General features: G+C 37.4%; 1 protein-coding gene across 4 annotated transcripts in view; it reads left to right on the top strand.

The window, feature by feature from the left end:
* Positions 1–25,950, top strand: part of LOC122402688 (solute carrier organic anion transporter family member 74D) — a 182,393-nt gene that overhangs the window by 111,908 nt on the left and 44,535 nt on the right. The gene's annotated exons all lie outside the window — the stretch shown is intronic.

Raw genomic sequence — 25,950 nt, 5'->3', positions numbered from 1 at the left:
AACACGCGTGTCCCTGGCACGTGTGTCGCATCTTCCCGTCGACCTCTCCTCGCTCCGTCTCCGTTCCTCTCCGACTCTGGCTTTTTTCTGGCACAGGCTCCTTCGACTTGTTCGCCATCTCTGTCTCGCCTACGGTTTATCTACGCCCCGGCAACCTGAGTTCCTCTTCCATCCGATTTCGCCTTCACCACGCGCGCGTTTAGGCATCAGCTGAGTACGTGACCCTCGGGAACGTTGCTCTTTCTTCGTGGCCAGCCTCCTCGTTCCTCCCTACTACGCCTAATCTCGGCACCCAACATGGCCAACAGTCTTATCTCGATGCAAATTTACAAATAACCAATAACGGATAAACAACTTTTTACGCGTTACTCCTACAATACAAATTCCAATTCTGCATATTTCTATTCAAACTGTTAGAGCTATGTTTATATTCTTAGTACGATTCTTTTATTTGCCTAACAATCGACGATCACACTGCTCCTACATACCTTCAAAGACGCGCGCGAATTACAAAACGCTCACTTCTGCGACACAAACTTGCCCTCTCTTAACACTTTACCGACCGGTAGCCTGTTAATCGACTTTTTACCGATCAACGCTTTACCGACCGGTAGCTTGTTGATCGGTTGTCATGAAAATAAAAAATATCACTAGATTTAACTACCCTATAATAACAGAAAGAGAACAATATAGTAACCACTGTCGCAAAGTTTCATTTAACATTCCTATAAGTACAAGAAAAAGTAGATATATATAATCTAGGGTCAATCGGTACCGGTCGATAAAGTGTTAACGATTACATCAAAATTCCACTCTTTCTTTCAATTACAACGTACGAGTATGTATACATTCGTAGAATTGCTTCGATCAAGTTCAACATAAATTGCTAATAAATGATAGTTATGATAACGGATAAACAACTTTTTACGCGTTACTCGTACAATACAAATTCCAATTCAATTCTTTATCAACGCTGCATATTTCTATTCAAACTTGCCCTCTCTTAACGATTACATCAACATTCGACTATTTCTTTCAATTACAACGTACGAGTATGTATACATTCGTAGAATTGCTTCCATCAAGTTCAACATAAATTCCTAATAAACGATAGTTATCAGTTCTAGAATTTTAAAATTAGGTGAATTGTTCATATCATTACATCAATTGAATTCAACAGAAATTGCTAATTGTTAGAGAATCGATGATGGACGTTATCGATACGAACGTATTGTTTTGTTTTTCTATTGTTGTTCAGTCCAAATATGTCTCCCTGAGAGTACGCAGCGCCTTTCTATGCACACTCGTTTAATTTACTTCGAAATATACGTTTATATTGAACAGTTATATCGAATGTGTCAGCTCATTACAAAACCCCAACACTAATAAATGATAGTTACGAGTTCTAGAACTTTAAAATTAGGTTGATTATTCATATCATTACATTAATTGAATTCAACATAAATTGCTACTAAATGATAGTTATGAGTTTTGGACCTTTAAAATTAGGTTGATTATTCATATCATTATATTAATTGAATTCAACATAAATTGCTAATAAATGTTAGTTATGAGTTTTGGACCTTTAAAATTAGGTTGATTATTCATATCATTATATTAATTGAATTCAACATAAATTGCTACTAAATGATAGTTATGAGTTTTGGACCTTTGAAATTAGGTTGATTATTCATATCATTACATCAATTAAATTCAACATAAATTGCTAATAAACGATAGTTATCAGTTCTAGAACTTTAAAATTAGCTTAATTATTCATATCATTACATCGATCGAATTCAACAAATAAATTGCTAATAAATGATAGTTACGAGTTTTGGAGCTTTAAAATTAGGTTAATTATTCATATCATTGCATCAATCGAATTCAACAAATAAATTGCTAACAAATATTCGTGAGGTCCGTAACGTTAGATTTCGAATCTGATTCTATTTCGACGTTGAAAATTGACTAATTAATTTCTAAGAATTGCTCGTCCTCAAAAGAATATCGATCAAGTATACAACTTGGATATTGATTTCCATACATATTATAAATATTATAGATAGAAAAAAAAGAACAAGTATTTTTCTGGCAAATGTTTCGATGCGTATGATTAATTGAAAATCTCCAACAGACAGCTCTGCAAGTAACAACGCAGCAGAGCAGCACTTTGGTCAATTACTTTAATAGAATTGTGACGACCTCCCGCACTCGCCCACAGAGAGATATATGCTCAACCTTTACCTCTCTCACAAGCACTCGGCCTACCTCCGATATACAATCCTCAAATGATCCTTCTTTTCTTCAAACTATGTTTATTTACTTTAAAGGTTCACATACAATATCATACAATTGACAATGGATGCAAGTAAACATAGTCAAAACAAAACATATAAGAAAAATTATGAGTGTTCATAGATACACGTATACCTATCTAAAATTACCCATTAATTTTCATTGTGATGCAAAATTACATAAATGCTATAACGTTCAAATTTATAAGTCACATTATCATGTATTCGATTCCATATAGTTTTTATTTCTTTAAATTAAATACGTAGTCTTTAAAAAAATGAATCTTTAACCCCTTAACGATCATATTTCTCGGGTTAATTACGAATAATCAGTTTTCTTTATTGGATTTGTTTCTAAAAATGCGGTTTTTGTTAATTACAATGTTGTATCCAACGTATAATTTGAAGGAAAACAAATATTATCATCCCTTGAACCATTAGATTAAACAAATATCGTTTTTCAAAGCAGTCAGACTCGAGCATGAACGTTAAGGGGTTAACGCAACGACTGTCACGCCATCTACAGGTATATCGATGACTAGTAAAGAAGTTTCCAAAGTTTCGTTCGGAAATACAATAAGAGTTGGAAGTATTTAATAAGTAGACTGCAAATTCATATATTTATTACAATAATACAATAATTCTTATCTTACTTTAGTTCTTGTTATATTTCTGCATATTAATGCATAATATAGTTAATAGGTATATCGATGACTAGTAAAGAAGTTTCCAAAGTTTCGTTCGGAAATACAATAAGAGTTGGAAGTATTTAATAACTAGACTGCAAATTCATATATTTATTACAATAATACAATAATTCTTATCTTACTTTAGTTCTTGTTATATTTCTGCATATTAATGCATAATATAGTTAATAGGTATATCGATGACTAGTAAAGAAGTTTCCAAAGTTTCGTTCGGAAATACAATAAGAGTTGGAAGTATTTAATAAGTAGACTGCAAATTCATATATTTATTACAATAATACAATAATTCTTATCTAGTTGGGTTAAGGAAGATCTGTAGGTGTAAGAGGAGGAGTAAGTGTAACCCTAAGGGGAAGCAGTAAAATGGATACAATACAATAATTCTTATCTTACTTGAGTTTTTGTTATATTTCTGCATATTAATGCATAAATATCCGAATAACCTTCGGAGAGATGGAATGTGTAAGAGAAGGGAGAAAGTTTGTATTGATGGGAGTAATTGGTAAAAATGTAAAAGTTTGTTGTAGAAAAGAAAAAGGGGGGAAAGAGATAATATTTGCATACCCTTATCGTTGACCGACAAATTTCTATCCTCCCCTCGCCACTTCCTTCCAGCTTGGCACGTCCTCGTCCGATTCCACTACGGCGTGGTCCAATAAACAGAGGATTTCTCTTTCGCTCCGAGGGCGGCGTGCGGCGTCTCTGTCGGTGCCCGTGGCGTGTTGTATCACTCTTTGTCGTCCGGTTGGAGCCCGTTGGTCGGAGCCGTTGCTCGCTACAAAGGGACCAAATAACTCCCGACGAGGGGTAAACGACTTGCACGCGTGGCGAAGCCTCGATAGAGCGCTGTGCGTGCCGGTGGAGGAGACAGGTTCGGGCATCCGGCGGAGACCTCTCGGCCGATTCGGCCGCGGAGCGACGCGACGCGACCCAAAGCGACCCGTCGCGACGTTCCAGGCTCGGTTCGGTGAGATTCGTGCTGCCTCGTTGCCCGCTTCGACCGCTCCCGACCAAAAATTTCAACATTTTCTCCCAGCCGAGCCAACTAGGAGGAGCTAACCTACTTAAAATATCTTGGATTCTTTATCGTTGGAACTCGTTTCCATTCTTCGCCTCCATTTCATTTTTCAACATCTTATCGATCACCCAACACGTCGTTTTTTCTAGCTTTCATAGCTCATCAAATTTTTACACGATAGAAGACCTCTTCTTACAGCTTAGTAATTAATAGCTGACCTACTTGGAATATCCCAGTCTTTATTTCAATTTCATCCGATTGTAAGTGTTTTTGGCATTTTACATATAGTCACGTATACATTCGTGTTACCTTTCGTAGCCACAGACATTATTAGAAAAGTGTCCCCATTGCCAACCACGAGTATACCCGTCTTTAATTTTATCCATCTAAACAAAGTATGTATACTTATCAAGAAATAACAGAATTTATATAAACAATAACACCAATTTAATACTATTTAAGCTTGGCAACGAATGGGTTAAGGAATGTCTTGTCCCAGGAATTCATTGTCCATGTCGAAAAATTAATATCTCGAGTAAATTTTACTTGGGTTGTATGATACCATAATAAGTAGCTACCTATTGCTCAGTCTGCTTGACTTTAAATTAAAAATTTTAAACATTTTAGCTTTGTTACGTGTTTCGATCCCGATTTATTAGCGATTGAAAAAGAATCGATGCAACAGTTTTCCCCTATCAATTGGTACAATTGCATCGGTCGCGTAGGCGTCGATATCGAGTCTCGACGTCGAAATACGAGATACCAGCCGTTCTTCGGATTCCGGTGCCCCATAAACGTTTGTTTGCCTCCGAACGACCCTTCGATTCGACCGCCGCGACGCGCCGCGACGTTCCACTTTCTGCCTTCACCGTGCTTTTTGACCGTCGCGTCTCTTCTATCGGCAATCTATTCTCTGGCATTCAGATTTCCTTTAAATTCTTCGGAATGTTCCAGTTATCGATTACGCTTTCAACATCCAACGTTGCTATTCAAAAATCTGATTTATCTTATATTTTATTTATTCGATTTTTTTTAAACTTTGATACCATTTCTTTTCAAAATACCGTTCCTCGCGTTTATAATATTTATCTAAATCTCTCAAAAATAGAATTTTTGCGGGGAAAAATATTTCTACAATTTTTATTATTATTTCTAAATTCTAGTATACGCGATAGATAAATTCATGCAAAGCAAGCACTTATTTACTTCAAATAAAACATAAAGAAATAATAATAGTTTCGTTCTTCTTCTTTTCTTTAATTACAAAAGCAACACATTTTTTCACATAATTTTCCTAGAAATTATGAAATCTATCCTATTATGAAATATTCCAAATTTTTCTTTCATTCGAGATTTTCAGTGCGTCAGTGGTTGTTATATAATACTCCCCACATATTAATAACTCCTCCACAATCACCTGATTTAAATCCCATCGAGCACGTGTGGGCGAAACTTGAAAAAAATATACGAAAACACGATATAACAAGTAAAGAACACCTGAAAGAAATATTAAAAAAAGAATGGTGTAATATAGAACCAGACTGCGTAAAAAGTTTAGTGTTGTCAATGCCTAATAGATTACAAGAAGTAATTCGCCAGAAGGGCTACCCTAAAAAATATTAATTTAAAAAATTAAATGTATGAATACTTTTGTCCCAGCGATTTCTGACCGTCGTGTGAATTTCAATCCATATTAAGTTACCAAATGATGTTATTGCCTTTATTTTTCACTCATTTGTTGTTATAAGTGTTACGTATGATATACAGCAACATATGTTTGAATATAATTAATAATATAGAGAATATTGTTGCTTTTATTTCTATATTCCAAGTGTACGAATACTTTTTACACTCACTGTATGTATTTTCAGCGAATACAATTCGACCATTTAACGAATTTAAATCTGTCAACGTTTGCTAAATCGGACGCTCCATAAAGGGCGTTCACGCTGTTAATAAAAAATTAATCTTGCACGTTTACATTATTTTCTTCAATTTTTTAAACGAAAGCTATACAGGGTGTTCGGCCACCTCTAGCAACAATTTTAATGAGCGATAGTAGAGGCCAAAATAAGACAAAAATCAAGAATACCAATTTGTTGATGGAAGCTTCGTTAAAAAGTTATTAACGTTTAAAGTGCCGCCATTACTGAATTTTTTTTCTCGAAAATGCGCAAGATTTCGGGGGTATGTCTATTCACAAAAAATGACAGTAATTGAACCCTACAACCGAAAATAATTTTTCCACAACGATTTGCAATTTTTTAATTTTCACGAATAATTTCACACCTTCTCTATTTTTTTTCTCGAAAGTGGGCAGGATTTCGTGGGTATGTCTAATGACAAAAACTGATTGTAATTGACCCCCGCGACCGAAAATAATTTTTCCACAACGATTTGCAATTTTTTTTCTCCGTTGAAAAATTTAGGCACCTAATTGGATTTTCAGTAAGGAATTTTTTTCTCGAAAGTGCGTACGATTTCGGAGGTATGTGTAATGATAAAAAATGATTGTAATTGATCCCCGCAACAAAAAATAATTTTTTTAGAACGATTTGAAAAATTTTTTTTCCCCGAAAAATTTCACCACCTACTCGATTTTTTTTCTCGAAAGTAGATAGGATTTCGGAGGTATGTGTACTCACCAAAAATGATTGTAGTTGACCCCCGCAACCGAAAATAATTTTTCCAGAACGATTTGAAATTTTTGAATTTAATTGTTAATAACTTTTTAACGAAGCTTCCAACAACAAATTAGTATTCTTGATTTTCGTCTTATTTTGGCCTCTACTATCGCTCATTAAAATTTTTGCTAGAGGTGGCCGAAATTTAAAAAATTATGTGAAAAAATGTCTTGCTTTTGTAATTAAAGAAAAGAAGAAGAACGAAACTATTATTATTTCTTTATGTTTTATTTGAAAAAAAAAACAGTAAATAAGTGCTTGCTTTGCATGAATTTATCTATCGCGTATACTAGAATTTAGAAATAATAATAACAATTGTAGAAATATTTTTCCCCGCAAAAATTCTATTTTTGAGAGATTTAGATAAATTGCTTATCCAAATCTTGCAATATTATAAACGTGAACGCGAGGAACGGTATTTTGAAAATAAATGAATTCCAAGTGTACGAATACTTTTTACACACACTGTATGTGTTCGAAGATGGAAATATAGAAAAAAAATTGTACAAGAATTCGCAGCCCCGGTTGAAATAACGACACTGTGAGTCAATAGAGAGACACGACGTGTTTGAATAAAACTCTCGACGAGGATTCCGTTGCGTCGGGTGGCGCGTCGTTTATTCTCCAAGATGGAAGTGGGTCGCAGCAGCCACAGCGAATGAATAGGGGGATGGAAAATGCATCCGTGTGCATTCCAGCCAGGTAAAACTGGCGTCTCCTGGTCCCCGTGTTCCTCGATGCTCGTGCATTATTTCTGAACGCGTTCGACGCTCTGTTCTCGGCGACCAAGTTTCTTTTTTCCCAGGTCGTCTTTGAACGTCGCACGCTCTAATTACTCCGATCGATTTATCTGTGCTTTAAGAGATAGAGCGTTCCAAGAGACTGCCAATTCCAGCTAAGAAAAAAGATATCTTCGAAATTACGACAATAGCCCCGCTAGCAATGCACGGAAAGAAATGGAACAATGGCGGGCCAAAAAAGAAATCGGAAGGTTTTTAAGATACCAGGTGACCTCAAAGTCTCGTTCCTTGGAAATTTAACTGTTTAAATGTGATCTAGAAATTGTACCGAAAAAGTGTTCTCATGGTTTCCACGATTCCAAATCGTTCCATTTCTTTAAAACAGAAAAACGAAAAAGATTCCCAATCAGGGTATAAGTTTCTATAGCAGGTACCGGAAGGACATAAGAAAATTGATAATTTAAAAAATGGCAGCATTCAGAATTTAAAATATCGATTTTTTTCTTGTTTTTAGTAAAAAAAAAAAATAGAAGGAATATTGTTGAACATGCAAACGAGCCCTGTATTGCTTTCCCCCTCTACCTTCCTTACTTACTTCACTTCGCGCTTCTCTCTTGTCTTGTCGTCCGTGTATAGACACGTGTTCAAACCGCTGTATTCTTTATTGCTAAATAAATCTTGTTTCGTCTTTAATCAAAACTGGGTATGGAACGTTATTTGAACATGACGAACCAACAATAATGATTTTGACTTAATTCCAGTACGGACTATAGCGACACATGTGCTGAATATCGTGAAAGCCAATTGAGAAAAGATAATTTTTGAGAAAAACGCATCGAAACAGACCGTTTAAACTTGGTTAATCGTAGAAATTTGGTGATATGCTTTTGCACATACATTTTTCAGACCATGTGTCTTGTAAGAAAATGGAGGTTTTTAGAGTAGAAGAACCTCTTGAGAAGAGCGATATTTTGAAAGGTTCGGGCCAGAATAGCCCGTTTAAAGAGGAGAAGTCGGAGTAGGCAGGTGAGGTAGCCCAGTTATCGAACAACCGTGAACATTTTGGTCGTCGCCAGAAGGGTTAATTATACCTGAAATAGTCGTAGAACCGATCCAGCAGTCGAAAAGGCCGTGTAGCATCCCTTTGTTTAAGAGTTCACCCCATTCGTCGACCGCGCGCGAATAATTGAGAGGCCCCGGTGGGTTTTCCACGTCATTTGGCAAACATTCGCGCAGGCAGGACAGAGCCAGGTTGTTGTTTCGCGCGTGCTTCGGTCGCTTCAGCCGAACCAACGCGAAACGCGAAGAACAACTTTCGATGCGAGAGGTGATTCGCCTTTTTCGGGGGCCTGTCGTGAGCGCGCGCACAGATCCTCCGATGGTCCTCCCTGGGCCTTCTCCCCAAGGCCCCTCTAATCGCGAATTCGTGACGACTCGCACTTTCACTCCGTTCGTTCGTTCGTTCGTTCCTTTCTGACTCTTTTGCTTTTCTTTTTTACTGACTGAACCGCGCGCGGACCGACGATACACGTTCGATTTCGGGAATGAGCGACCGTGCCCGCGGAATATCGAGTCCTCTAGTGCTGTTCACCGTCTGTGTGTGTGTGTTTGCGCGCGTACTGTGCTCCGTTGCGTGTCACGACTCTGCCAAGAGGTAATGTTCTTTTTCGGGAAACTGGCGATTTTTCGTGCAAAAATAAACTCAGAAAAATCTTCAAACCATTAGCTATAGGCAGTGACAAACCATGCAATCATTGCTTTTCATTTTTTTTAACGATTTTATTGAAACCTTGCACACTTATACATCTGGTTCGTTTTCGATAAAAACTGCTGTATTTACAAATGATATAATATTAATAAATAGTAAGTTGTATTAACTGGAACTATCTCTTGTTTTTTGAAAAATCAATGAACGATATTGACTTTATTTTTTTTTCTCATTAATTAAATGATTCAGAGTCATAATCTCTTCATCTGCAATAAATCGTTTCTGGTTGACTGTTAGAAGGGAAAAAGATGTCACTAGATTTTTTTTAATGGATTTTGTTACTTTTTTAAAATTCTACTTGGACAACTCTTACAATAAAGTGAATATTTGGTGGAGCTTATTTTTTTTAAATATTAAGAACGACCAAAACGTCAATTTCAATGTTCCAATACGTAGAAAGAATTATAATAATTTGATATTCGAATGTTACTCTCTCGGTTATTGTATTCTCACCGTTGATGTAATTGAACGTATTGTTCCAATCGGGCTTAGTATCGATTTGGCAGTTTCTGGTGTTGCATGTGTGGTGGTAGTCGCGAGATAATGTTGACTTCATTGATCAGAGGCGCTTTGTGTAATAACGGTTTAACATCGAATTGATAATGTAACTGATCGGTTCAGATCGCGACAATGGCTCAGCTCAGATTAACACATTACCGACCGATAGCCTATTAATCGACTTTTTTACCGGCCAACACTTACCGACCGATAACGTATTAATCAACTTTTTTACCGACCAACGCTTACCGACCGATAGCCGATTAATCAACCGCTACCGGTCGGTAAAGTGTTAATATATTCCATTCGGTCAGTTATATGTATGTATATGTTACCGTGAATGACCGAAATTGGAGAATGTCAACTTTCACCGGTGAATGTCAACAGATACCAAATACGTCGGTGAAAGATCGAATATTTCATTACATTGTTGTACATTCGGACCCTCTCCGGTGTGTGTCGACAATCACAGATATGCTCTGCTGGAGGTCCAAAACAGAAGAGTCAAAAAACAAACGACTGGCTCTCTCCTGCCAAATCCTTTGTTCTGCTCGGAGTCAATCAGCTTTGTCAGTCTTATGCAAGCTTTGATAACGCGAGCAACGTTTTCTTAATTTTTTTCCCGATACCCTAATTTATACTAAATGGATACTGCAGTAAATCGTGATCTTTTTCTAACCCAGACCTAACCCAGACCTAACCCAGACCTAATCCAGACCTAACCCAGACTTAATTCAGACTTATTCCAGACCTAACCCAGACCTAACCCAGACCTAACCCAGACCTAACTCAGATCTAATCCAGACCTAACCCAGACCTAACCCAGACCTAACCGAGACCTAACCCAGACCTAACCGAAATCTAATCCAGACCTAACCCAGACCTAACCCAAATCTAGGGTCTGGGTCAGGTCTGGGTTAGGTCTGGATTAGATTTCGGTTAGGTCTGGGTTAGGTCTGGATTAGATTTCGGTTAGGTCTGGGTTAGGTCTCGGTTAGGTCTGGGTTAGGTCTGGGTTAGATCTAGATTAGATCTGGGTTAGGTCTGGGTTAGATCTAGATTAGATCTGGGTTAGGTCTGGATTAAATCTAGACTAGATCTGGGTTAGGTCTGGGTTAGATCCTTTCAGAAAGAGAGGCGAAAAGTTACGTCACCCTTGTGACGTTTTATAGCGACTGAATTACGGAGAAGAAAATATAAATCTCCAACATGCTCAACACTCACCATTAGTGCATGGTGAATGTCAACATTTACCGGTGTAAGTCAGAAATGAGGGTGTTTAGCAAATATTTCGGTCATACACTAAGCGACTATGTGAATGTTGACATTCACCGGTGAAAGTCGACATTCTCCAGATTTCGGTGTTTCACTGTAACATATACATATGTATACCATATTCTTTTCGCATTCGTTTCATCGAAGCTACGAAATAATCTTTCGATACCTTGAAATATCCTACATCCTTTCAAAATTAAAATTCAAATTCATTTCAGTCACCGAAATAACGTGTTTGTTAACGAAATAACTCTATCAGCTCTATAGGAATCATAATTTTATTGCTCAAAATGGGGTGCAAACAGACAAAGGAAAATATGCTTTTGAACGTAATTCGTTTTAACATTATTTTAATATTTTTGAACGCTGCATCAGGAGAGTCCCTCGTATTAAGTATACCATACCTTGCATACGCTACTTAAACTAATTAGATGATCATTTAGTCAACGAACTTTATGGCTTATTAAGGTCGACCTTGCGGTTCTATTTATACGCTAGAAGCTTTAATATACCACACAAATTAGACATTCGACAAAAATAATATTATAAATTATAGAACAGATTCTTTCTCAGAATGAAACTATGAATGGAATGAAAGAAAAAGAATAAAAATTGTACGAGGGGCAATTATTTCACAATTGTTCCATTTTCGTTTCAAAAATTTACTACTTGATGATATTTAATCATAATTAGAAATTATATTTTTAATCATTTTCGAGTTATTTCTTTAACCAAATTAAGTTATAAATCAGTGTTATGTAAAACGAAAAAAAAACACAAAATTTAAACCGTTAAAATTTTCAAACCAAAAACCTCTTGAAAAGTAAAAATTTCTGTTCGATGGCCAAAACACGACGAAGCCTTGAAACAGTTTTGTTCGTAAAAAGAAATTTTTCAATGTTTGTTTCGATCGGAAAATATTTTGTTTTCTAATCGGTTGGGGATGCAACAAATCATGGCGATTTTGACGAGTATAACCTCTATATTGATGCAGAGCCATCACGAGATAACACTTGATGATATTTAATCATAATTAGAAATTATATTTTTAATAATTTTCGAGTTATTTCTTTAACCATCTCGAAAAAAAGAGTTTAAAGTTTCAAGTTAAGTTATAAATCAGTGTTATGTAAAACGAAAAAAAAACACACAAAATTTAAACCGTTAAAATTTTGAAACTAAAAACCTCTTGAAAAGTAAAAATTTCTGTTCGATAGCCAAAACAGGAAAATATTTTGTTTTCTAATGGGTTGGGGATGCAAAAAATCATGGCGATTTTGACGAGTATAACCTCTATATTGATGCAGAGGGGTATTCATAGTGTAATTAGAGTGGAATAAATTTGGTACGTACGAAATCGTGAATGACGCAGGGATTAGTGGCGCGAGGGGTGGAGGTTAGGTTTTCCCAGACAACATCGATCGTCGCGAGGGAAATCCAGCTGGGCGAAGTTCTCCAACGGTGTAAAATCGGTGGTGGTGGGGGGGGAGGCTGCACATGCGTATCGCGTGTTCGAGATGGTTGCACGTGCGTCAAGAGTCGAGGATGTCACGTTGACCCAGTTGACGGGGCTGCAAGCTCTCGGTGGCTAGGCAACGATTCCCCGTGCTCGCCTTTGCGACCCTATGCACGTGCATTCGCCTACCAGAAGCTCGAGGAACGGCCAATCTCGACCACCATGCGCAATCTTACGCTAAAAATAAACCCCGCGGTCCTGTTTTCCATCGAACCGTTTGTTGATCCAACTCGATCGATCGTCGACACCGTTCACATAGAATTCGACATAGTCTCGAACAACGTCGAAACGGAACGGTTATCAATTTAAATTCCTTGAATTTCTTGGAGGAATTACCGAAACAACACGAAGTGGTTGATATCTGTTAAAAGGGTGAGATTTCTCGAAAATCTCGTTCTAGACTCCGTAGTGTGTGTGGCGTCGCCTTCCATGCTCGCCACCAGAGGGCGAGCGCTCTCACAAGCGTTCTCACGACCCCTCGCTATATATACACTCCTCGAACGACTTCCCAATATCCCAGTCGTCTAAGGCAGGGCCTGCTAGAAAGCCTTACTGACGAGTCCACCTCCTTTCCTTTTCACGTTTCCTACGAATTCTCTCGAGATCCCTACCCGCAGCGAAGCAGCGCCACATGTGTATTTCAGGTAGAAAAAATTGTGTTCGTTGAGGGATTAAAGGCAGGGCGCAAAAAGAGTACCGGGAAAATGTAGAAACGTCGTTGAAAAGGTCTTTGCCTGTTAATTAGCGAAGGTGGTTGGGAGGTGATTTATCTCTCTCCAAGGACGTTAAGTTCTCATCGAAGTTGTAAGATTGGTTCCGCTCGATTGGTCGCGGAGCGAAGTTATCGAGCACGCGATGATGTACGTTGCTCGTGCATCTGAATCCTCACAGCGGCTGGATAACCGTTTCAAGGTGAATTTCTATACAACACTGCCCCGGATTATTTGCAGATCCATTTCTGGCAGAACTAAATATCGGTATGGGTGTCGTTACCAAGGTTTTCTGGGACGTTAATTACCAAAATGGTATCAATTTTGACATGACATAAAATTGAAACTCTATACAGGTGAATTAATGGAGAAACAATAGCAAAATACTCAAATATCGTGTTTGGTCAGGAAAACCTCAGAAATATATTAGCAAAGGGTATCATTAATACAAAGTAAAATATAAATAACTTTCATTATATGTTATTTTTATTTATCCTTGTGTTTTTTTACCATTTTATTTAAATTGATGCTTTTATAACTAAGATTTTTCCAAGATTTACTAGAATTTTTACATAATGTGATTAACAATGTAGTATTGATGATAATTAGACTGCGGATCTTTATGCAAATTCACATTTTTATTAATAGAATTAATGAAACGGAAATATAATAATTCGTATCTTACTTTAAGTATTTCTTATATTTTTGCATATTAAATGCATTGAAATTTCCCATAAATGCATAAACATCCGCAGTCTTTTCAAAGAAGGGCTAGTTTGCTTATTTTGCAAACTTTGAAGCCCCAAGTTTCCTCGTTCGAGACTCGCTATATATCGAGTTGCTTACTATACATATGTAATTCTGATCGAATCGGTTATCTTGATATTCAATAATCGAGTTTCTATTGTACGAGAAATTTTAAAAATAGTTTCTTGCAAAACGATGGTCGGTGAATGTCAAGAGTAAAATTCTTGGTTAATACGAATTGATCACTCTTGTTCACGGCTGCTTTCCCTTTTGATTTCTCTTTTTACTTTTAACACGTAAAACGGCAATATTTAAATATATTATTGGTGAAAGGATCCGTAGGTATGCGGTGTCGTTAAGATAATCAGTCGAATATATTTTTCGCTCTCCACGATTTGTTCTCTCTCTCTCTTTCTCTCTCTTGGTCTGGGTTGGGCGATAACGGCTCGCTTTCGTCTGCGATTTGCGCAACGATCGTCGTGGGACGAGCCCGATTTCGGCCATCGAAATATATTTTTGCGCACACCTCGCGTGGCCTTTCGCCGTCTCGAAAGCGAGCAGCGCGACGCAACGCGTCGTTTCCGTATTCACAGGACCAGAAGAGCATAGATCTGACCAAAGGACAATGTTAAAAATAGGTCAATTTTGGCATTGACGACCAAAGAATAATTCTTTGACATATCGATACTATACCTTCCAAGGAACAAAAAATGCGTTGGCTATTTTTCCGAGAAGTGACGGGAAAGTTGCGAAAAATGAGGCCAAAGTGCAAGAATATGACTGAGACCAGGGCGCGTCGTATAGCATACAGAGTGTTCGGCCACCTCTAGCAAAAATTTTAATGAGCTATAGTAGAGGCCAAAATAAGACGAAAATCAAGAATACCAATTTGTTGATGGAAGCTTCGTTAAAAAGTTATGGCATGGATGGAGCAAAATGAGACGAAAGCTTGGAAGAAGAAGAAAGTAGCAGAGAAGAGATTCAAAAAGCAGCAGAAAAAGGGTAGAAATGAGTCACACGGGATCTAAGTGGCTGAAGAAGAAGAACTAAAGCGTACGAGAAAGAGTCATCGACGTTGTAGCAGCCAGCAACACGAAACGGACCGTGGAAAAGGATGCAGATATAGGAAATAAACAAGGAAGATAAAAATAACTTGAAAATAAAATGGAGAAATAGCCGAATTATATATAGAGGAAAAATTTGGATATTACGTTTGAAAATTGGGACCCGAAGTCAGGCGTTTATGGAGCAGATGGATCGATTCTAATTATAGAAACAGCCCGAGTCGACTATCGAACGTGGAAAAGGACAGCGAGTAAAAGAGAAAGAGGTCCTTCTTGGCTGCCGAGGTTTCTCTGGTGTGTCAAGGGGAATCCCCTCTCATTGGTGGGGATGAACACCGGGCCATTTACGCTATAGATTAGTTTCGGCATATACTCGACGATCTTACAAACTAAATTGACAACAGAAATTCGACAAACAACACACAATTTATAGAAAATGAGCCTTTTATTTTGAAAGTGGCCCAAGTCCATTTATCTTCAAATCGAGATATTTAAAGGTTTGCGTTTCAATGAATTTTAAAATATACGTATAGGATACTAATGAGTCATACTGCTTAGTATCCTAGAATAATTTCCGTCTTTGATCGTTTCTACCGATTGAACTCAAGTTTCAAAAAAATAATCATTTTTATAAATTCAACATTTTGTCGTGCAGTAGACAGAAAACTGAAACTTTCGTTTAAAACATTTTTTTGTTAGATTAACAGAAGTGTTGGAAAGAATGGGAGATTCTAGAAGCCAAAATAAGATGAAAATCAAGAATATTAATTTGCTAATGGTGGCTTCGTTAAAAAATTATTAACGTTTCAAGTTCCGCCCGTATTGAATTTTTTTCTAGAAAGTGGGTAGGATTTCGGGGGTAGGTCTATTCACCAAAAATTATTGCAATTGACCCCCGCAACCGAAAATATTTTTTCCAGAACGATTAGAAATTTTTTAATTTTGTCGAAAAATTTCACATTTCTCGAATTTTTTTCTAGAAAGCGGGTAGGATTTCGAGGGTATGTCTAATGACCAAAAATGATTGTAATTAATCCCCGCAACTGAAAATATTTTTTCCAGAACGATTAGAAATTTTTTAATTTTGTCGAAAAATTTCACATTTCTCGAATTTTTTTCTAGAAAGCGGGTAGGATTTTGAAGGTATGTCTAATAACCAAAAATGCTTGTAACTGACCTCTGCAATTGAAAATATTTTTTCCAGAGCGATTTGAAACTTTTCAATTTCGCTGAAAGATTTCTCTTAAAATTTCGTTTTTCATTTTTAATAAATTTGTTTCACGTCCTACGGAAATTTTGTTTAGTACTTTGTTGTAGGTATCCATGAGGTCTACTTCCATATTAAATTTCAATGGAATACATTCACTATTATAGAAGTTATGGACGTTTAAAGATTGGGCCATTTTTATGAGGTTTTTCTCATTTTACGGCGTTAAGGAACAACTTTTCGAATATTTTTTAAATTTCTACATATTCTTCACCAAAATACGCGTAGTTTGCATTTTGAAACATTAAAATCCTTCTATCCGTTCAAGAGTTATGATGTTTTAAAGATTCGCATAAGCAATCTTTTGGCCAGAAATTATATCTTCGGTAAGGAATTTTTATCTCGAAAACGCGTAGGATTTCGAGGGTATGTCTAATGACCAAAAATGATTGTAATTAATCCTCGCAACTGAAAATATTTTTTCCAGAACGACTTGAAATTTTTTAATAACTTCTTAATGAAGCCTCAATTAAGAAATTGATATTCTTGATTTTCGTCCAATTTTGGCCTCTAGAATCTCCCATTAAAATTTTTCCCCGAAGTGGCCTAACACCCTATATGAGCCGTTTATTTTGAAAGTGGCCTAAGTCCATTTATCTTCAAATCGAGATATTTAAAGGTTTGCGTTTCAATGAATTTCAAAATATACGTATAGGATACTAATGAGTCATACCGCTTAAGTGTATCTAAGGGTGTTAAATTTATAGTTCCTATTAAAATAGTGGCAATTATTAAGCGAATAATATGCGTTTTCTTATCAAGAATGGAGTTAGGCCATTTTCAAAATAAACGGCTCAAATGCACCCCTGAACACCAAAATGAAAATAAAAACAACAGAGTAATAAAGTAAATTTATCTTCTAAATTTAGTTTTCCATACGAGTTTATTGTTATTCATGGCGACTGTTTAAAATGTTGACTCTGTTCGTTTACTATAGGTTTTATTAATTAAGATATACATATACCGCGAAAGTGAAAGCGTACCCTGTACAAAGATGTGCAAAATTTTCAGCTATTATAGATAAAAGTGACAATTTGAATTACACGGATTGATAAAAAGAAGGGTATGAGACTTTGAAACTTTGTAATATGTACTACCGAAAGGGGTAAAATTTATGTAATTGAAAAATCACGTATCCCTATTGATAGAATGCAATTTCTATGTAAAACTATCTGATTTAAGGGATTCTAAACTAGGGATATTCTTAATATTTTTTCAAAAAAGATAATTCAATGGAACACTTGTTATTTAAAAAAATATATATCAAGTGTTTTAAAAGTACGTTGTAGAATTGGGGCGCCGGTCACCAATGACCACCATGGCAGTCAACGTGTTAGGGTGGTTCGCCCTGTGTATAAAATGTGACCAAAACTGTGACTGAGTAGAAACTATAAAAAAAAAAATATATATATGAAGAGACGTGGGTGGGGGGATGAGGCAAAGGAGCGAAAAAACCGCGAGTGGAGCAAAAAAGGAGACAGAGAGAGGAATGAGAGCAGGAAGGGTGGCGAATGGGGGTTGGAAGAGAGGGCAAAGCCGCCCACGCTCGCGGGAGAGCGAGGAGCTCCGGTTTGTTCGGTGCTTTTACTCGGGCGAAGCTTGATGTCGGTGTGCCGTGTGTCCCGAAGTAGGTCAGGCCTCAATGGCGGTGCCGCAGAGCGGCCACTGTCTGCGTGCATGCGCACACGGCCGGCCAATGCACACGCAGCCGCGTCGCCTCGAGTCGAGTCGAGTCGAGTCGCGTCGAGTCGCGTCGATGCAACACATCGTCGTTGCGTTCCTCTATCTTTGAACTATGCGCGCCGAACGTCGTCTACCTCGAACTCATTTTTTCCTTGCTTCGCTGCGTCTCCACTCGCTGACGTACTTACCCCCACCCTTTCGCCCTGCCCTCAAACTTCCCGTGATTTTCATCCAATCGAGTCACAGGGAAGGAATTGTTCCCTGGACTCGTGCCGTTTTAGCAACTTTAACCTATGCACGGTGCTAATTCCAGCTTCACGAGGAAAACTGTTGTTATTAGACTTATTCTTCCACGTCTCTATTATGCGGATGTATAGTTTGTCCGGAAAATTTCTACACTTAAATCGATTGAACGTTATAGTACAAAATTTCTTTTTATTAATTTTTTACATAGTTTCTCATCGTCCATTAGCAATTTTAGTCATTTCATCGGTGAAAAATTCAGTTGATCGGGGTTGGTAAACACGTTCGAAGTGCAATGCATGGAATGTAAGATTAGGTCACGTGGTTCGTTACGTATTGCTCATAGATGGGACCAGAACCTTTGGTGGGTTGGGCGTTGGCCCGATCATCTGGCGCTCAGCCCCTTCGGATGGGGTTCACTCACACGTGGGTACATTTTCGGGTATAAAAGAGCTTTTTCACGAACGTACTTAATTTTACTTTAATTAAACGAATCGTTACTATGTATCCATAATCCCTAATACGGGTTATTAACATTACATGTACTTGGTTTTCATTTCTGATGGTTAATTTAAATTTAACAAAATGAACTTTTATTGTCACGTGAATTTATATCACCTACTGTTCCCCTTTTCTCTGAACATGTATCTCGAAATAGTAGCAATTTACCGAAAAATAAAATTCCAAAGTGAAATCGTTACCTAGCCAGAATAAATGGAACGAGAGAGCCAGATAGCAAACTGTCCACGATTGCTACATGGAAATGAACCTCCAGCCGAAGAATTGCTCGGTGTAAATGACTTCCTTCAATGAAACGAAGAAAGAACGACACAGGGGAAGGACGGAGGAAGATCTAGCTAGAGGGTGTCGATGAGAAGCAACGCTAGACCAGGTCATACCAATTTATTTCATCAAGCAAATATGTATCTGTCTGTGTGTGTGTGTATGTGTGTGTAATGCGTATGATGCAACCGTGGAAGCCGGGAGCGCGTCGTTCGTGCCCGAGCCTTGCACCTACGTGCTCGATATCTCAATTATCGAGCGTCTGAGTTCACCATGGGAATATGGGACATTCCGCAGCTGCGTACCTGCTGCGCTGCAGCTTCGAGACTGAGGTCATCCGGGCGATTCTACGCCACCCCCTCCACCCACCATCCTCTTCTCCGTCGATCTCTTTTTTTTTTCCTCTTGATCATTTCCTCCCAACGTTATTTATTTTTACTCGCCTCTATAAGGAGGCTCCATAAACTATCCAAATCGCTATTACGAGAGAAAAAAATAGAAGAAGGGTTCGAGTTTTCGAGTCTCGACTCGGATGTTTCACGGTTGCGATAATTGTTCGAGATCGGTGAGTTTTTGTGCGTTGTAGCGTTGTTCGACGCTTTCCTTCGCTTCACACGTAGGCGAGTGTGTGTCGCGTCCACGTACGAGTTAGCTTTGATGCTTTTAATATTCGTTTGACCTGTATTTTGCTGCTCGAAGCAGCCTCGGTTCTTGACATCTCAGCGCCGTGTCACATCGCTACGTTGTGCTTTGTGCTACAAATTATCGAGGGTCCGACGAAATTGGCCGAATAGCTCGTAGAAGAATGCTCGGAGCTATTTTCCAATTGATAATGTAGGTGGTTGTCGTTTCGATCCTAGAATTAGGGAGTCGTAGTCGTGAACGTGTTCGTTCAATTGACTCGAGCGAACGTTCGCCATTCCGACGGTTCTCGTCGACTCGAAAAATTTAATCAATAGAGAATTATGTAACTAGGAACTATGGTCCTAGGAACCATACCTCTTACGTTAGAACCTTTTGGGCTCAAACATTCATACGTTTATGTAAGATTTAGTACACAACCTTTAACATTCGATCGAAAACTTCAATTTTATAAAGATTCTTCGTTTAAGATGTGTCTTAAAACTTGAATTACTACAAGGAAATACTATGAGGCAAAGCAATGTTAATTATTAATTATCGAATTATCTCTGACATATTAAAATAAATTTTAAGAGAAATATTGAAAAATTTATGTTTTATGAACATTTGATCATAATACTTGAAATAGTCTTGCTTTCTATGTAATTCTACCTTTAGCCTTAGAGTGAAATTTTAAAAACCAATGATCGAGTGAACAGTGGATGAGAAGGTAGTCACGATCTATCGTTGGCCAAAAGAAATCAACCGGAATATTTTTGTTGGCATCATTTTTCGTCAGAGGTGACCGTCTGATTCACCGAATCTGTTTTTCGAGGAAAATTCGACAGCAGCGGTGCTGGTCGGGCAATTTTTCATTCGTAAAAGAACACGGCTGGATAGAGAGGCTGTCGAAACCAATTTGTTTCATTTCGAAGCGTGTATTGTGCATCGCGCGCACGACCGCGTCACGTGTTGCCGATCAGATGCAGTTTCGCGCTCACGTCACACCGGTGCTTACCATCGATTTAGAGAGTAGGTCACAGATGCGCACCTGCTGCGTCCGAACACATTGTATTCCACACTCTGCCAGACATTCTTACCTATTTTAATCAACTTTACCAATTATTACAATTAATCAAACGATCTATTTAAACAAATTAATGAACTGCATCTGCACCTCTCAAGCAAATATTAATTTCAAATTTTAATATCGACTAATGGACTTGACATTTTCATTTCAAATTTTTTTCATTTTTATTTAACCCTTTTAGTGCCCAACGACGATATATCGTTGCGTATGCGATGGTGTCTTATTCTTCGCATTAGGAGAAAGCTCTGTCTCAAAAAAAATTTCTAAAACATTATAAAGGGTCTAATTTTATTGCAAATGCATTTAAAAAATGATTTTTCGGTTTAACCCTTTGCCCTAGAAGCCCTTTTCGCTCGGGCGAACCAGCAACTCGACACTACTTTCTGGCGGAAACGAATACTCTGAAGTCATGTTATACAGGGTGTTCGGCCAACCCTGGGAACAAATTTTAATAGGAGATTCTAGAGGCCAAAATAAGACGAAAATGAAGAAAATTAGTTTCTTGACTAAGGCCTCGTTAAAAAGTTATTAACAATTAAATGAAAAAATTTCAAACCGTTCTGGAAAAATTATCTTCGATTGCAGGGGCCAATTAAAATCATTTTTGGTAAATACACATACCTCCGAAATCCTACCCACTTTCGAGAAAAAAATTCGAGTAGGTACTAAACTTTTTAGATGAAATTAAAATATTTAAAATCACACTAAAAAAATCATATTTAGTTACAGGGGTCAATTACCGAAAATCTAATTTTTCTTCCAGACCTAACCCAGACCTGACCCAAACCTAACCCAGACCTAATCCAGACCTAACCCAGACCTGACCCAAACCTAATCCAGACCTAACCCAGACCTGACCCAAACCTAATCCAGACCTAACCCAGACCTAACCCAGACCTAACCCAGACCTAACCCAGACCTGACCCAGACCTGACCCAGACCTAATCCAGACCTAACCCAGACCTGACCCAAACCTAATCCAGACCTAACTCAGACCTAACCCAGACCTGACCCAAACCCAACCCAGACCTAACCCAGACCTAACCCAGACCTAATCCAGACCTAACCCAGACCTGACCAAAAAAAGGTTTAGGTCAGGTCTGGGTTAGGTCTGGATTAGGTCTGGATTAGGTTTGGGTCAGGTCTGGGTTAGGTCTGTATTAGTTTTGGGTCCGGTCTGGGTTAGGTCTGGATTAGGTTTGGGTCAGGTCTGGGTTAGGTCTGGATTAGGTCTGGATTAGTTTTGGGTCAGGACTGGGTTAGGTCTGGATTAGTTTTGGGTCAGGTCTGGGTTAGGTCTGGATTAGGTTTGGGTCAGGTCTGGGTTAGGTCTGGATTAGGTTTGGGTCAGGTCTGGGTTAGGTCTGGGTTAGGTTTGGGTCAGGTCTGGGTTAGGCCCAAAACTAATCCAGACCTAACCCAGACCTAACCCAGACCTAACCCAGACCTAATTCAGTCCAAGGTGCCTAAATATGTATTGATACATTATAAAAATGATTTTACTATTCTTTGTATTTCTTTTATTTAGTTTTAGAATCAGTAGTGGCCAATGTTTCAAACAAAACTATAATTGAACTATTAATTTAATAGATGGTTGTAATCTATAAATAAATAATAATTTGATTCCTTGTGTGGATCCTTTTCAGGGATAATTCCCATTAGAAATATTTAAGAACTTCATTTTGGAATTATTTACTACAGTTAGATTTCGAATATACATAACTATAATTTAATAAATCTATATTGGAGGCTTTTCTCCGTTTGATTATCACTCTTTCCAAGCGACGACGAATTGTTTCTATTAATAGTACTTTCCATAAAAAGAATCAAAATGCATTCCAAGTCCATAAATCATCATGCTTGAAATTACGTTTTAATTATCATCATTTTTAATAAATTTAGATTTTAAAGTGTGCAATATTTATCATGATTTTTAACAGTATCTTGTTTCTTTCTGTTGCAGGTAAGTCAGGACACTCATCCAGACTGTTCATGCACTATAGAACGTAACATGCAAAATCTTGAGCAACCATTATTCATAAATCTGCTGTATGAGGCAAGTAAATAATGCAAAAAACAATTCTAGCAATAATTTACTAAAAAATCAAAAACGAACTGACTTGTTAAACAGGGAAAAGGAAGTATGAAATTTAGTGATGGAAAAATTGCAAATATTCTCTGTTTATTTTACGCATTTACTGTCAGATCAAACATAGTATTCTGTGGCTAAAATTTTAAGATTAAAATTTTAGATTCTATTCTAATTGATTTCTCTTGACATTTCAACTTGAGAATGAACTTTTTTCTAGTTCCATATATGTACATATGACGTGGCATCAGTAAAAGCGTTAAAGAAACTAAATTTTTCAACCGTGAACATAAACTATATGTATAGTATAACGACACACTCGAGCTTATTAAGATCAAGAATACGGACAAATGTGCCGATGATCTTATGCATATAGTCGAGGAGACTATAAAAAAGCTAGAAAAAAATGATAAGTTAGTAATAACTTATCGATAATCGTTAGGAGATGTTTTACGGTGATCGTGCGGACTAAATGAGACAGCTGTGTCAAATGTTGGTGGAAGATGCACGCTGGCTGTCGCGGCGAGACGATCATCTGCGAACGTCGCGCGGCACGGGGCTGTCAATTACTTTTACTTTTAAACCGGCTGAAAGACACCGTGACACAGATCGGTCGGTCCGTTTGAACGAAACGCCGCGCGTACTTACACAGATCTCTCACACCTACGCCTTAGTCAGCCTCGACATCTGGAACAAGCCGCAGCTGCGAACCTGTCGCGCTGCAACTGCAACACCACGACCGAGGTCATCTGGCCAGTTTCGCCTCTCTTTTTCTCCTTCCCTTCCGTCGATGGCTCTCGTTCCGGCTTTTTCACTTTCTTCTCACTCCCTTCCTCAACGCGATCCTCATCCTCATTTTATTGCATTTTCTCCATAGCCCCCCTCCTCCTCTACCAACACTCGTGTTACACTTTGTTCCGCAACAGCGTGTCGGTGATACTTTCTGCGAAAAAAGGAATTGTTTAGAATTGAACCTATCACCTCGAAATACGTGGAAAAAGTATTCGTACACTTTTTCTCCAACTTGAACAAAAACTTTGCAGAACTTTGTTTATTACAAATGTATGTTAATAAAAACATATATACATATAATGGGGGTACTCTATCCTGTGTTAATAATTAAACAACAGACTAAATTTGTATCTGTAAATAAAGATTATGTTTATTAAATATTTATTAATTTACACTTTTTACAACTATTTACAAACTCACCTGTAAATAAAGAAACGACAATTAGAGTCCATTGTTCACTCTCTTTATTTACACTAACTTTCTGTCGCTTTCTTATTCTGTTTATTAACTATTTGTATCTTTGGTTAATCTTTCTGGACACGTGCTCTCTATATTCTTTTACTCTTTGTTCTCTCCCTAACTCCCTCTATCTATCTCAAATGTAGGATCAGTTCAAAGAGTGCGCTGAGCATGCAAAGCGCGCTCGATTTAAATTAAAGAAAATATATTTTCTTTGCACATATAATATCAAAGAAGCTGAATTATTTAGCGTAGAGCTGTAGAATTTAAGGGATAGTGAGAGATTGGTTGCAAATGATTGTTAGAAGCGTTGGTTCGCCAAGCCCTGTCCCGGGCCATCCACTTTCCGCGGATTCCAAGAATATTTCTGGCCGGCTGTAACGATCCTCCGAACGATTCATTTCGCGTGTATACCCTTATGGGTATGCGCGGCGAAGAATTCACGGGGAATGAGATTTCCGCGAATTCATTAAGGGTAACCGCCAGCAAGGCTCGTACGAGCTGGCTACATAGATACTGAACGCTGGAAATAAATGCGTGCATAAAAGTTTGCGAGCGAGCAACAGCACCGCGTGTGTTGCGTTGTGTTGTGCGTTGTGTTGCAGCCTGGCTAGAGATGGGATCAAGTCGCGCTCACGTTCGTTTCCAGCTTCCCTGGACACTCGTCTCACGGGATTATTTACCCTAAACTCGTTGATTGTTTCCGATACTCGATGCCTGATGACGGGTCGATTAATCTTTAACAATTTAACCATTTAAAACTAACCATGTGCTTACATATTGAACATCAAGCTTTCTTTTCGTAACCAAGTATGATTTCATTAGCTTTTTATGAAAAATGTAAAGCAGGGAGAAAGATGGCTCTTGGTAGGTGTTGCGACTCGTATTGGGTCAGACGCCATTTTCTTTACCGATGCCTCTAACAGAGCAAATAAAAGATGGTGGGATTAATCTTGGAAAGAAAGGGTATAGCCGGATAAGATGGTCAAAAGTGCCCTAGAGCCAAACTGATCAGTTAATAGACCATTCAAAGAAAACCATTTCTGTCAAATATCAACCCCGTACCCTTACTGAGAGGGTAGTTACAGGACGTAACGCAATTTTCAGTTTAAGCTGTATATCTTTTGTTGTATTGTATCAAAGATTTTGAAAAAAATTGGGGGTATTTTGCACTACGGCGTACGTGTTTCTGAATTTTTTCAGAATTTTTCACCGCGAAATGGATTTTTAAAAAATTCGAAAAGTATAAAAATATTTTTTTTTTATGGAAATTATTAAATGACCACGTTTATATTTTTACAGTGTTAGTGTCTTGTTATGATTATTAATCTATAATTTTTTCAGAATTTTTCACCGCGAAATGGATTTTTAAAAAATTCGAAAAGTATAAAAATATTTTTTTTTTATAGAAATTATTAAATGACCACGTTTATATTTTTGCAGTGTTAGTGTCTTGTTATGATTATTAATCTATAATTTTTTCAGAATTTTTCACCGTAAAATGGATTTTTAAAAAATTCGAAAAGTATAAAAATATTTTTTTTTTATGGAAATTATTAAATGACCACGTTTATATTTTTGCAGTGTTAGTGTCTTGTTATGATTATTAATCTATAATTTTTTCAGAATTTTTCACCGCGAAATGGATTTTTAAAAAATTCGAAAAGTATAAAAATATTTTTTTTTTATGGAAATTATTAAATGATCACGTTTATATTTTTGCAGTGTTAGTGTCTTGTTATGATTATTAATCTATAATTTTTTCAGAATTTTTCACCGCAAAATAGATTTTTAAAAAATTCGAAAAGTATAAAAATATTTTTTTTTTATGGAAATTATTAAATGACCACGTTTATATTTTTACAGTGTTAGTGTCTTGTTATGATTATTAATCTATAA

Source organism: Colletes gigas, unplaced genomic scaffold (genome assembly GCF_013123115.1).
Source record: "Colletes gigas isolate AHSC1104 unplaced genomic scaffold, ASM1312311v1 Colletes_gigas_Sc00038, whole genome shotgun sequence".
NCBI classification, from domain to species: Eukaryota; Metazoa; Arthropoda; class Insecta; order Hymenoptera; family Colletidae; genus Colletes; species Colletes gigas.
Note: the sequence above shows the minus strand (reverse complement) of the source record. Positions and strands in the feature narration are given on the sequence as shown.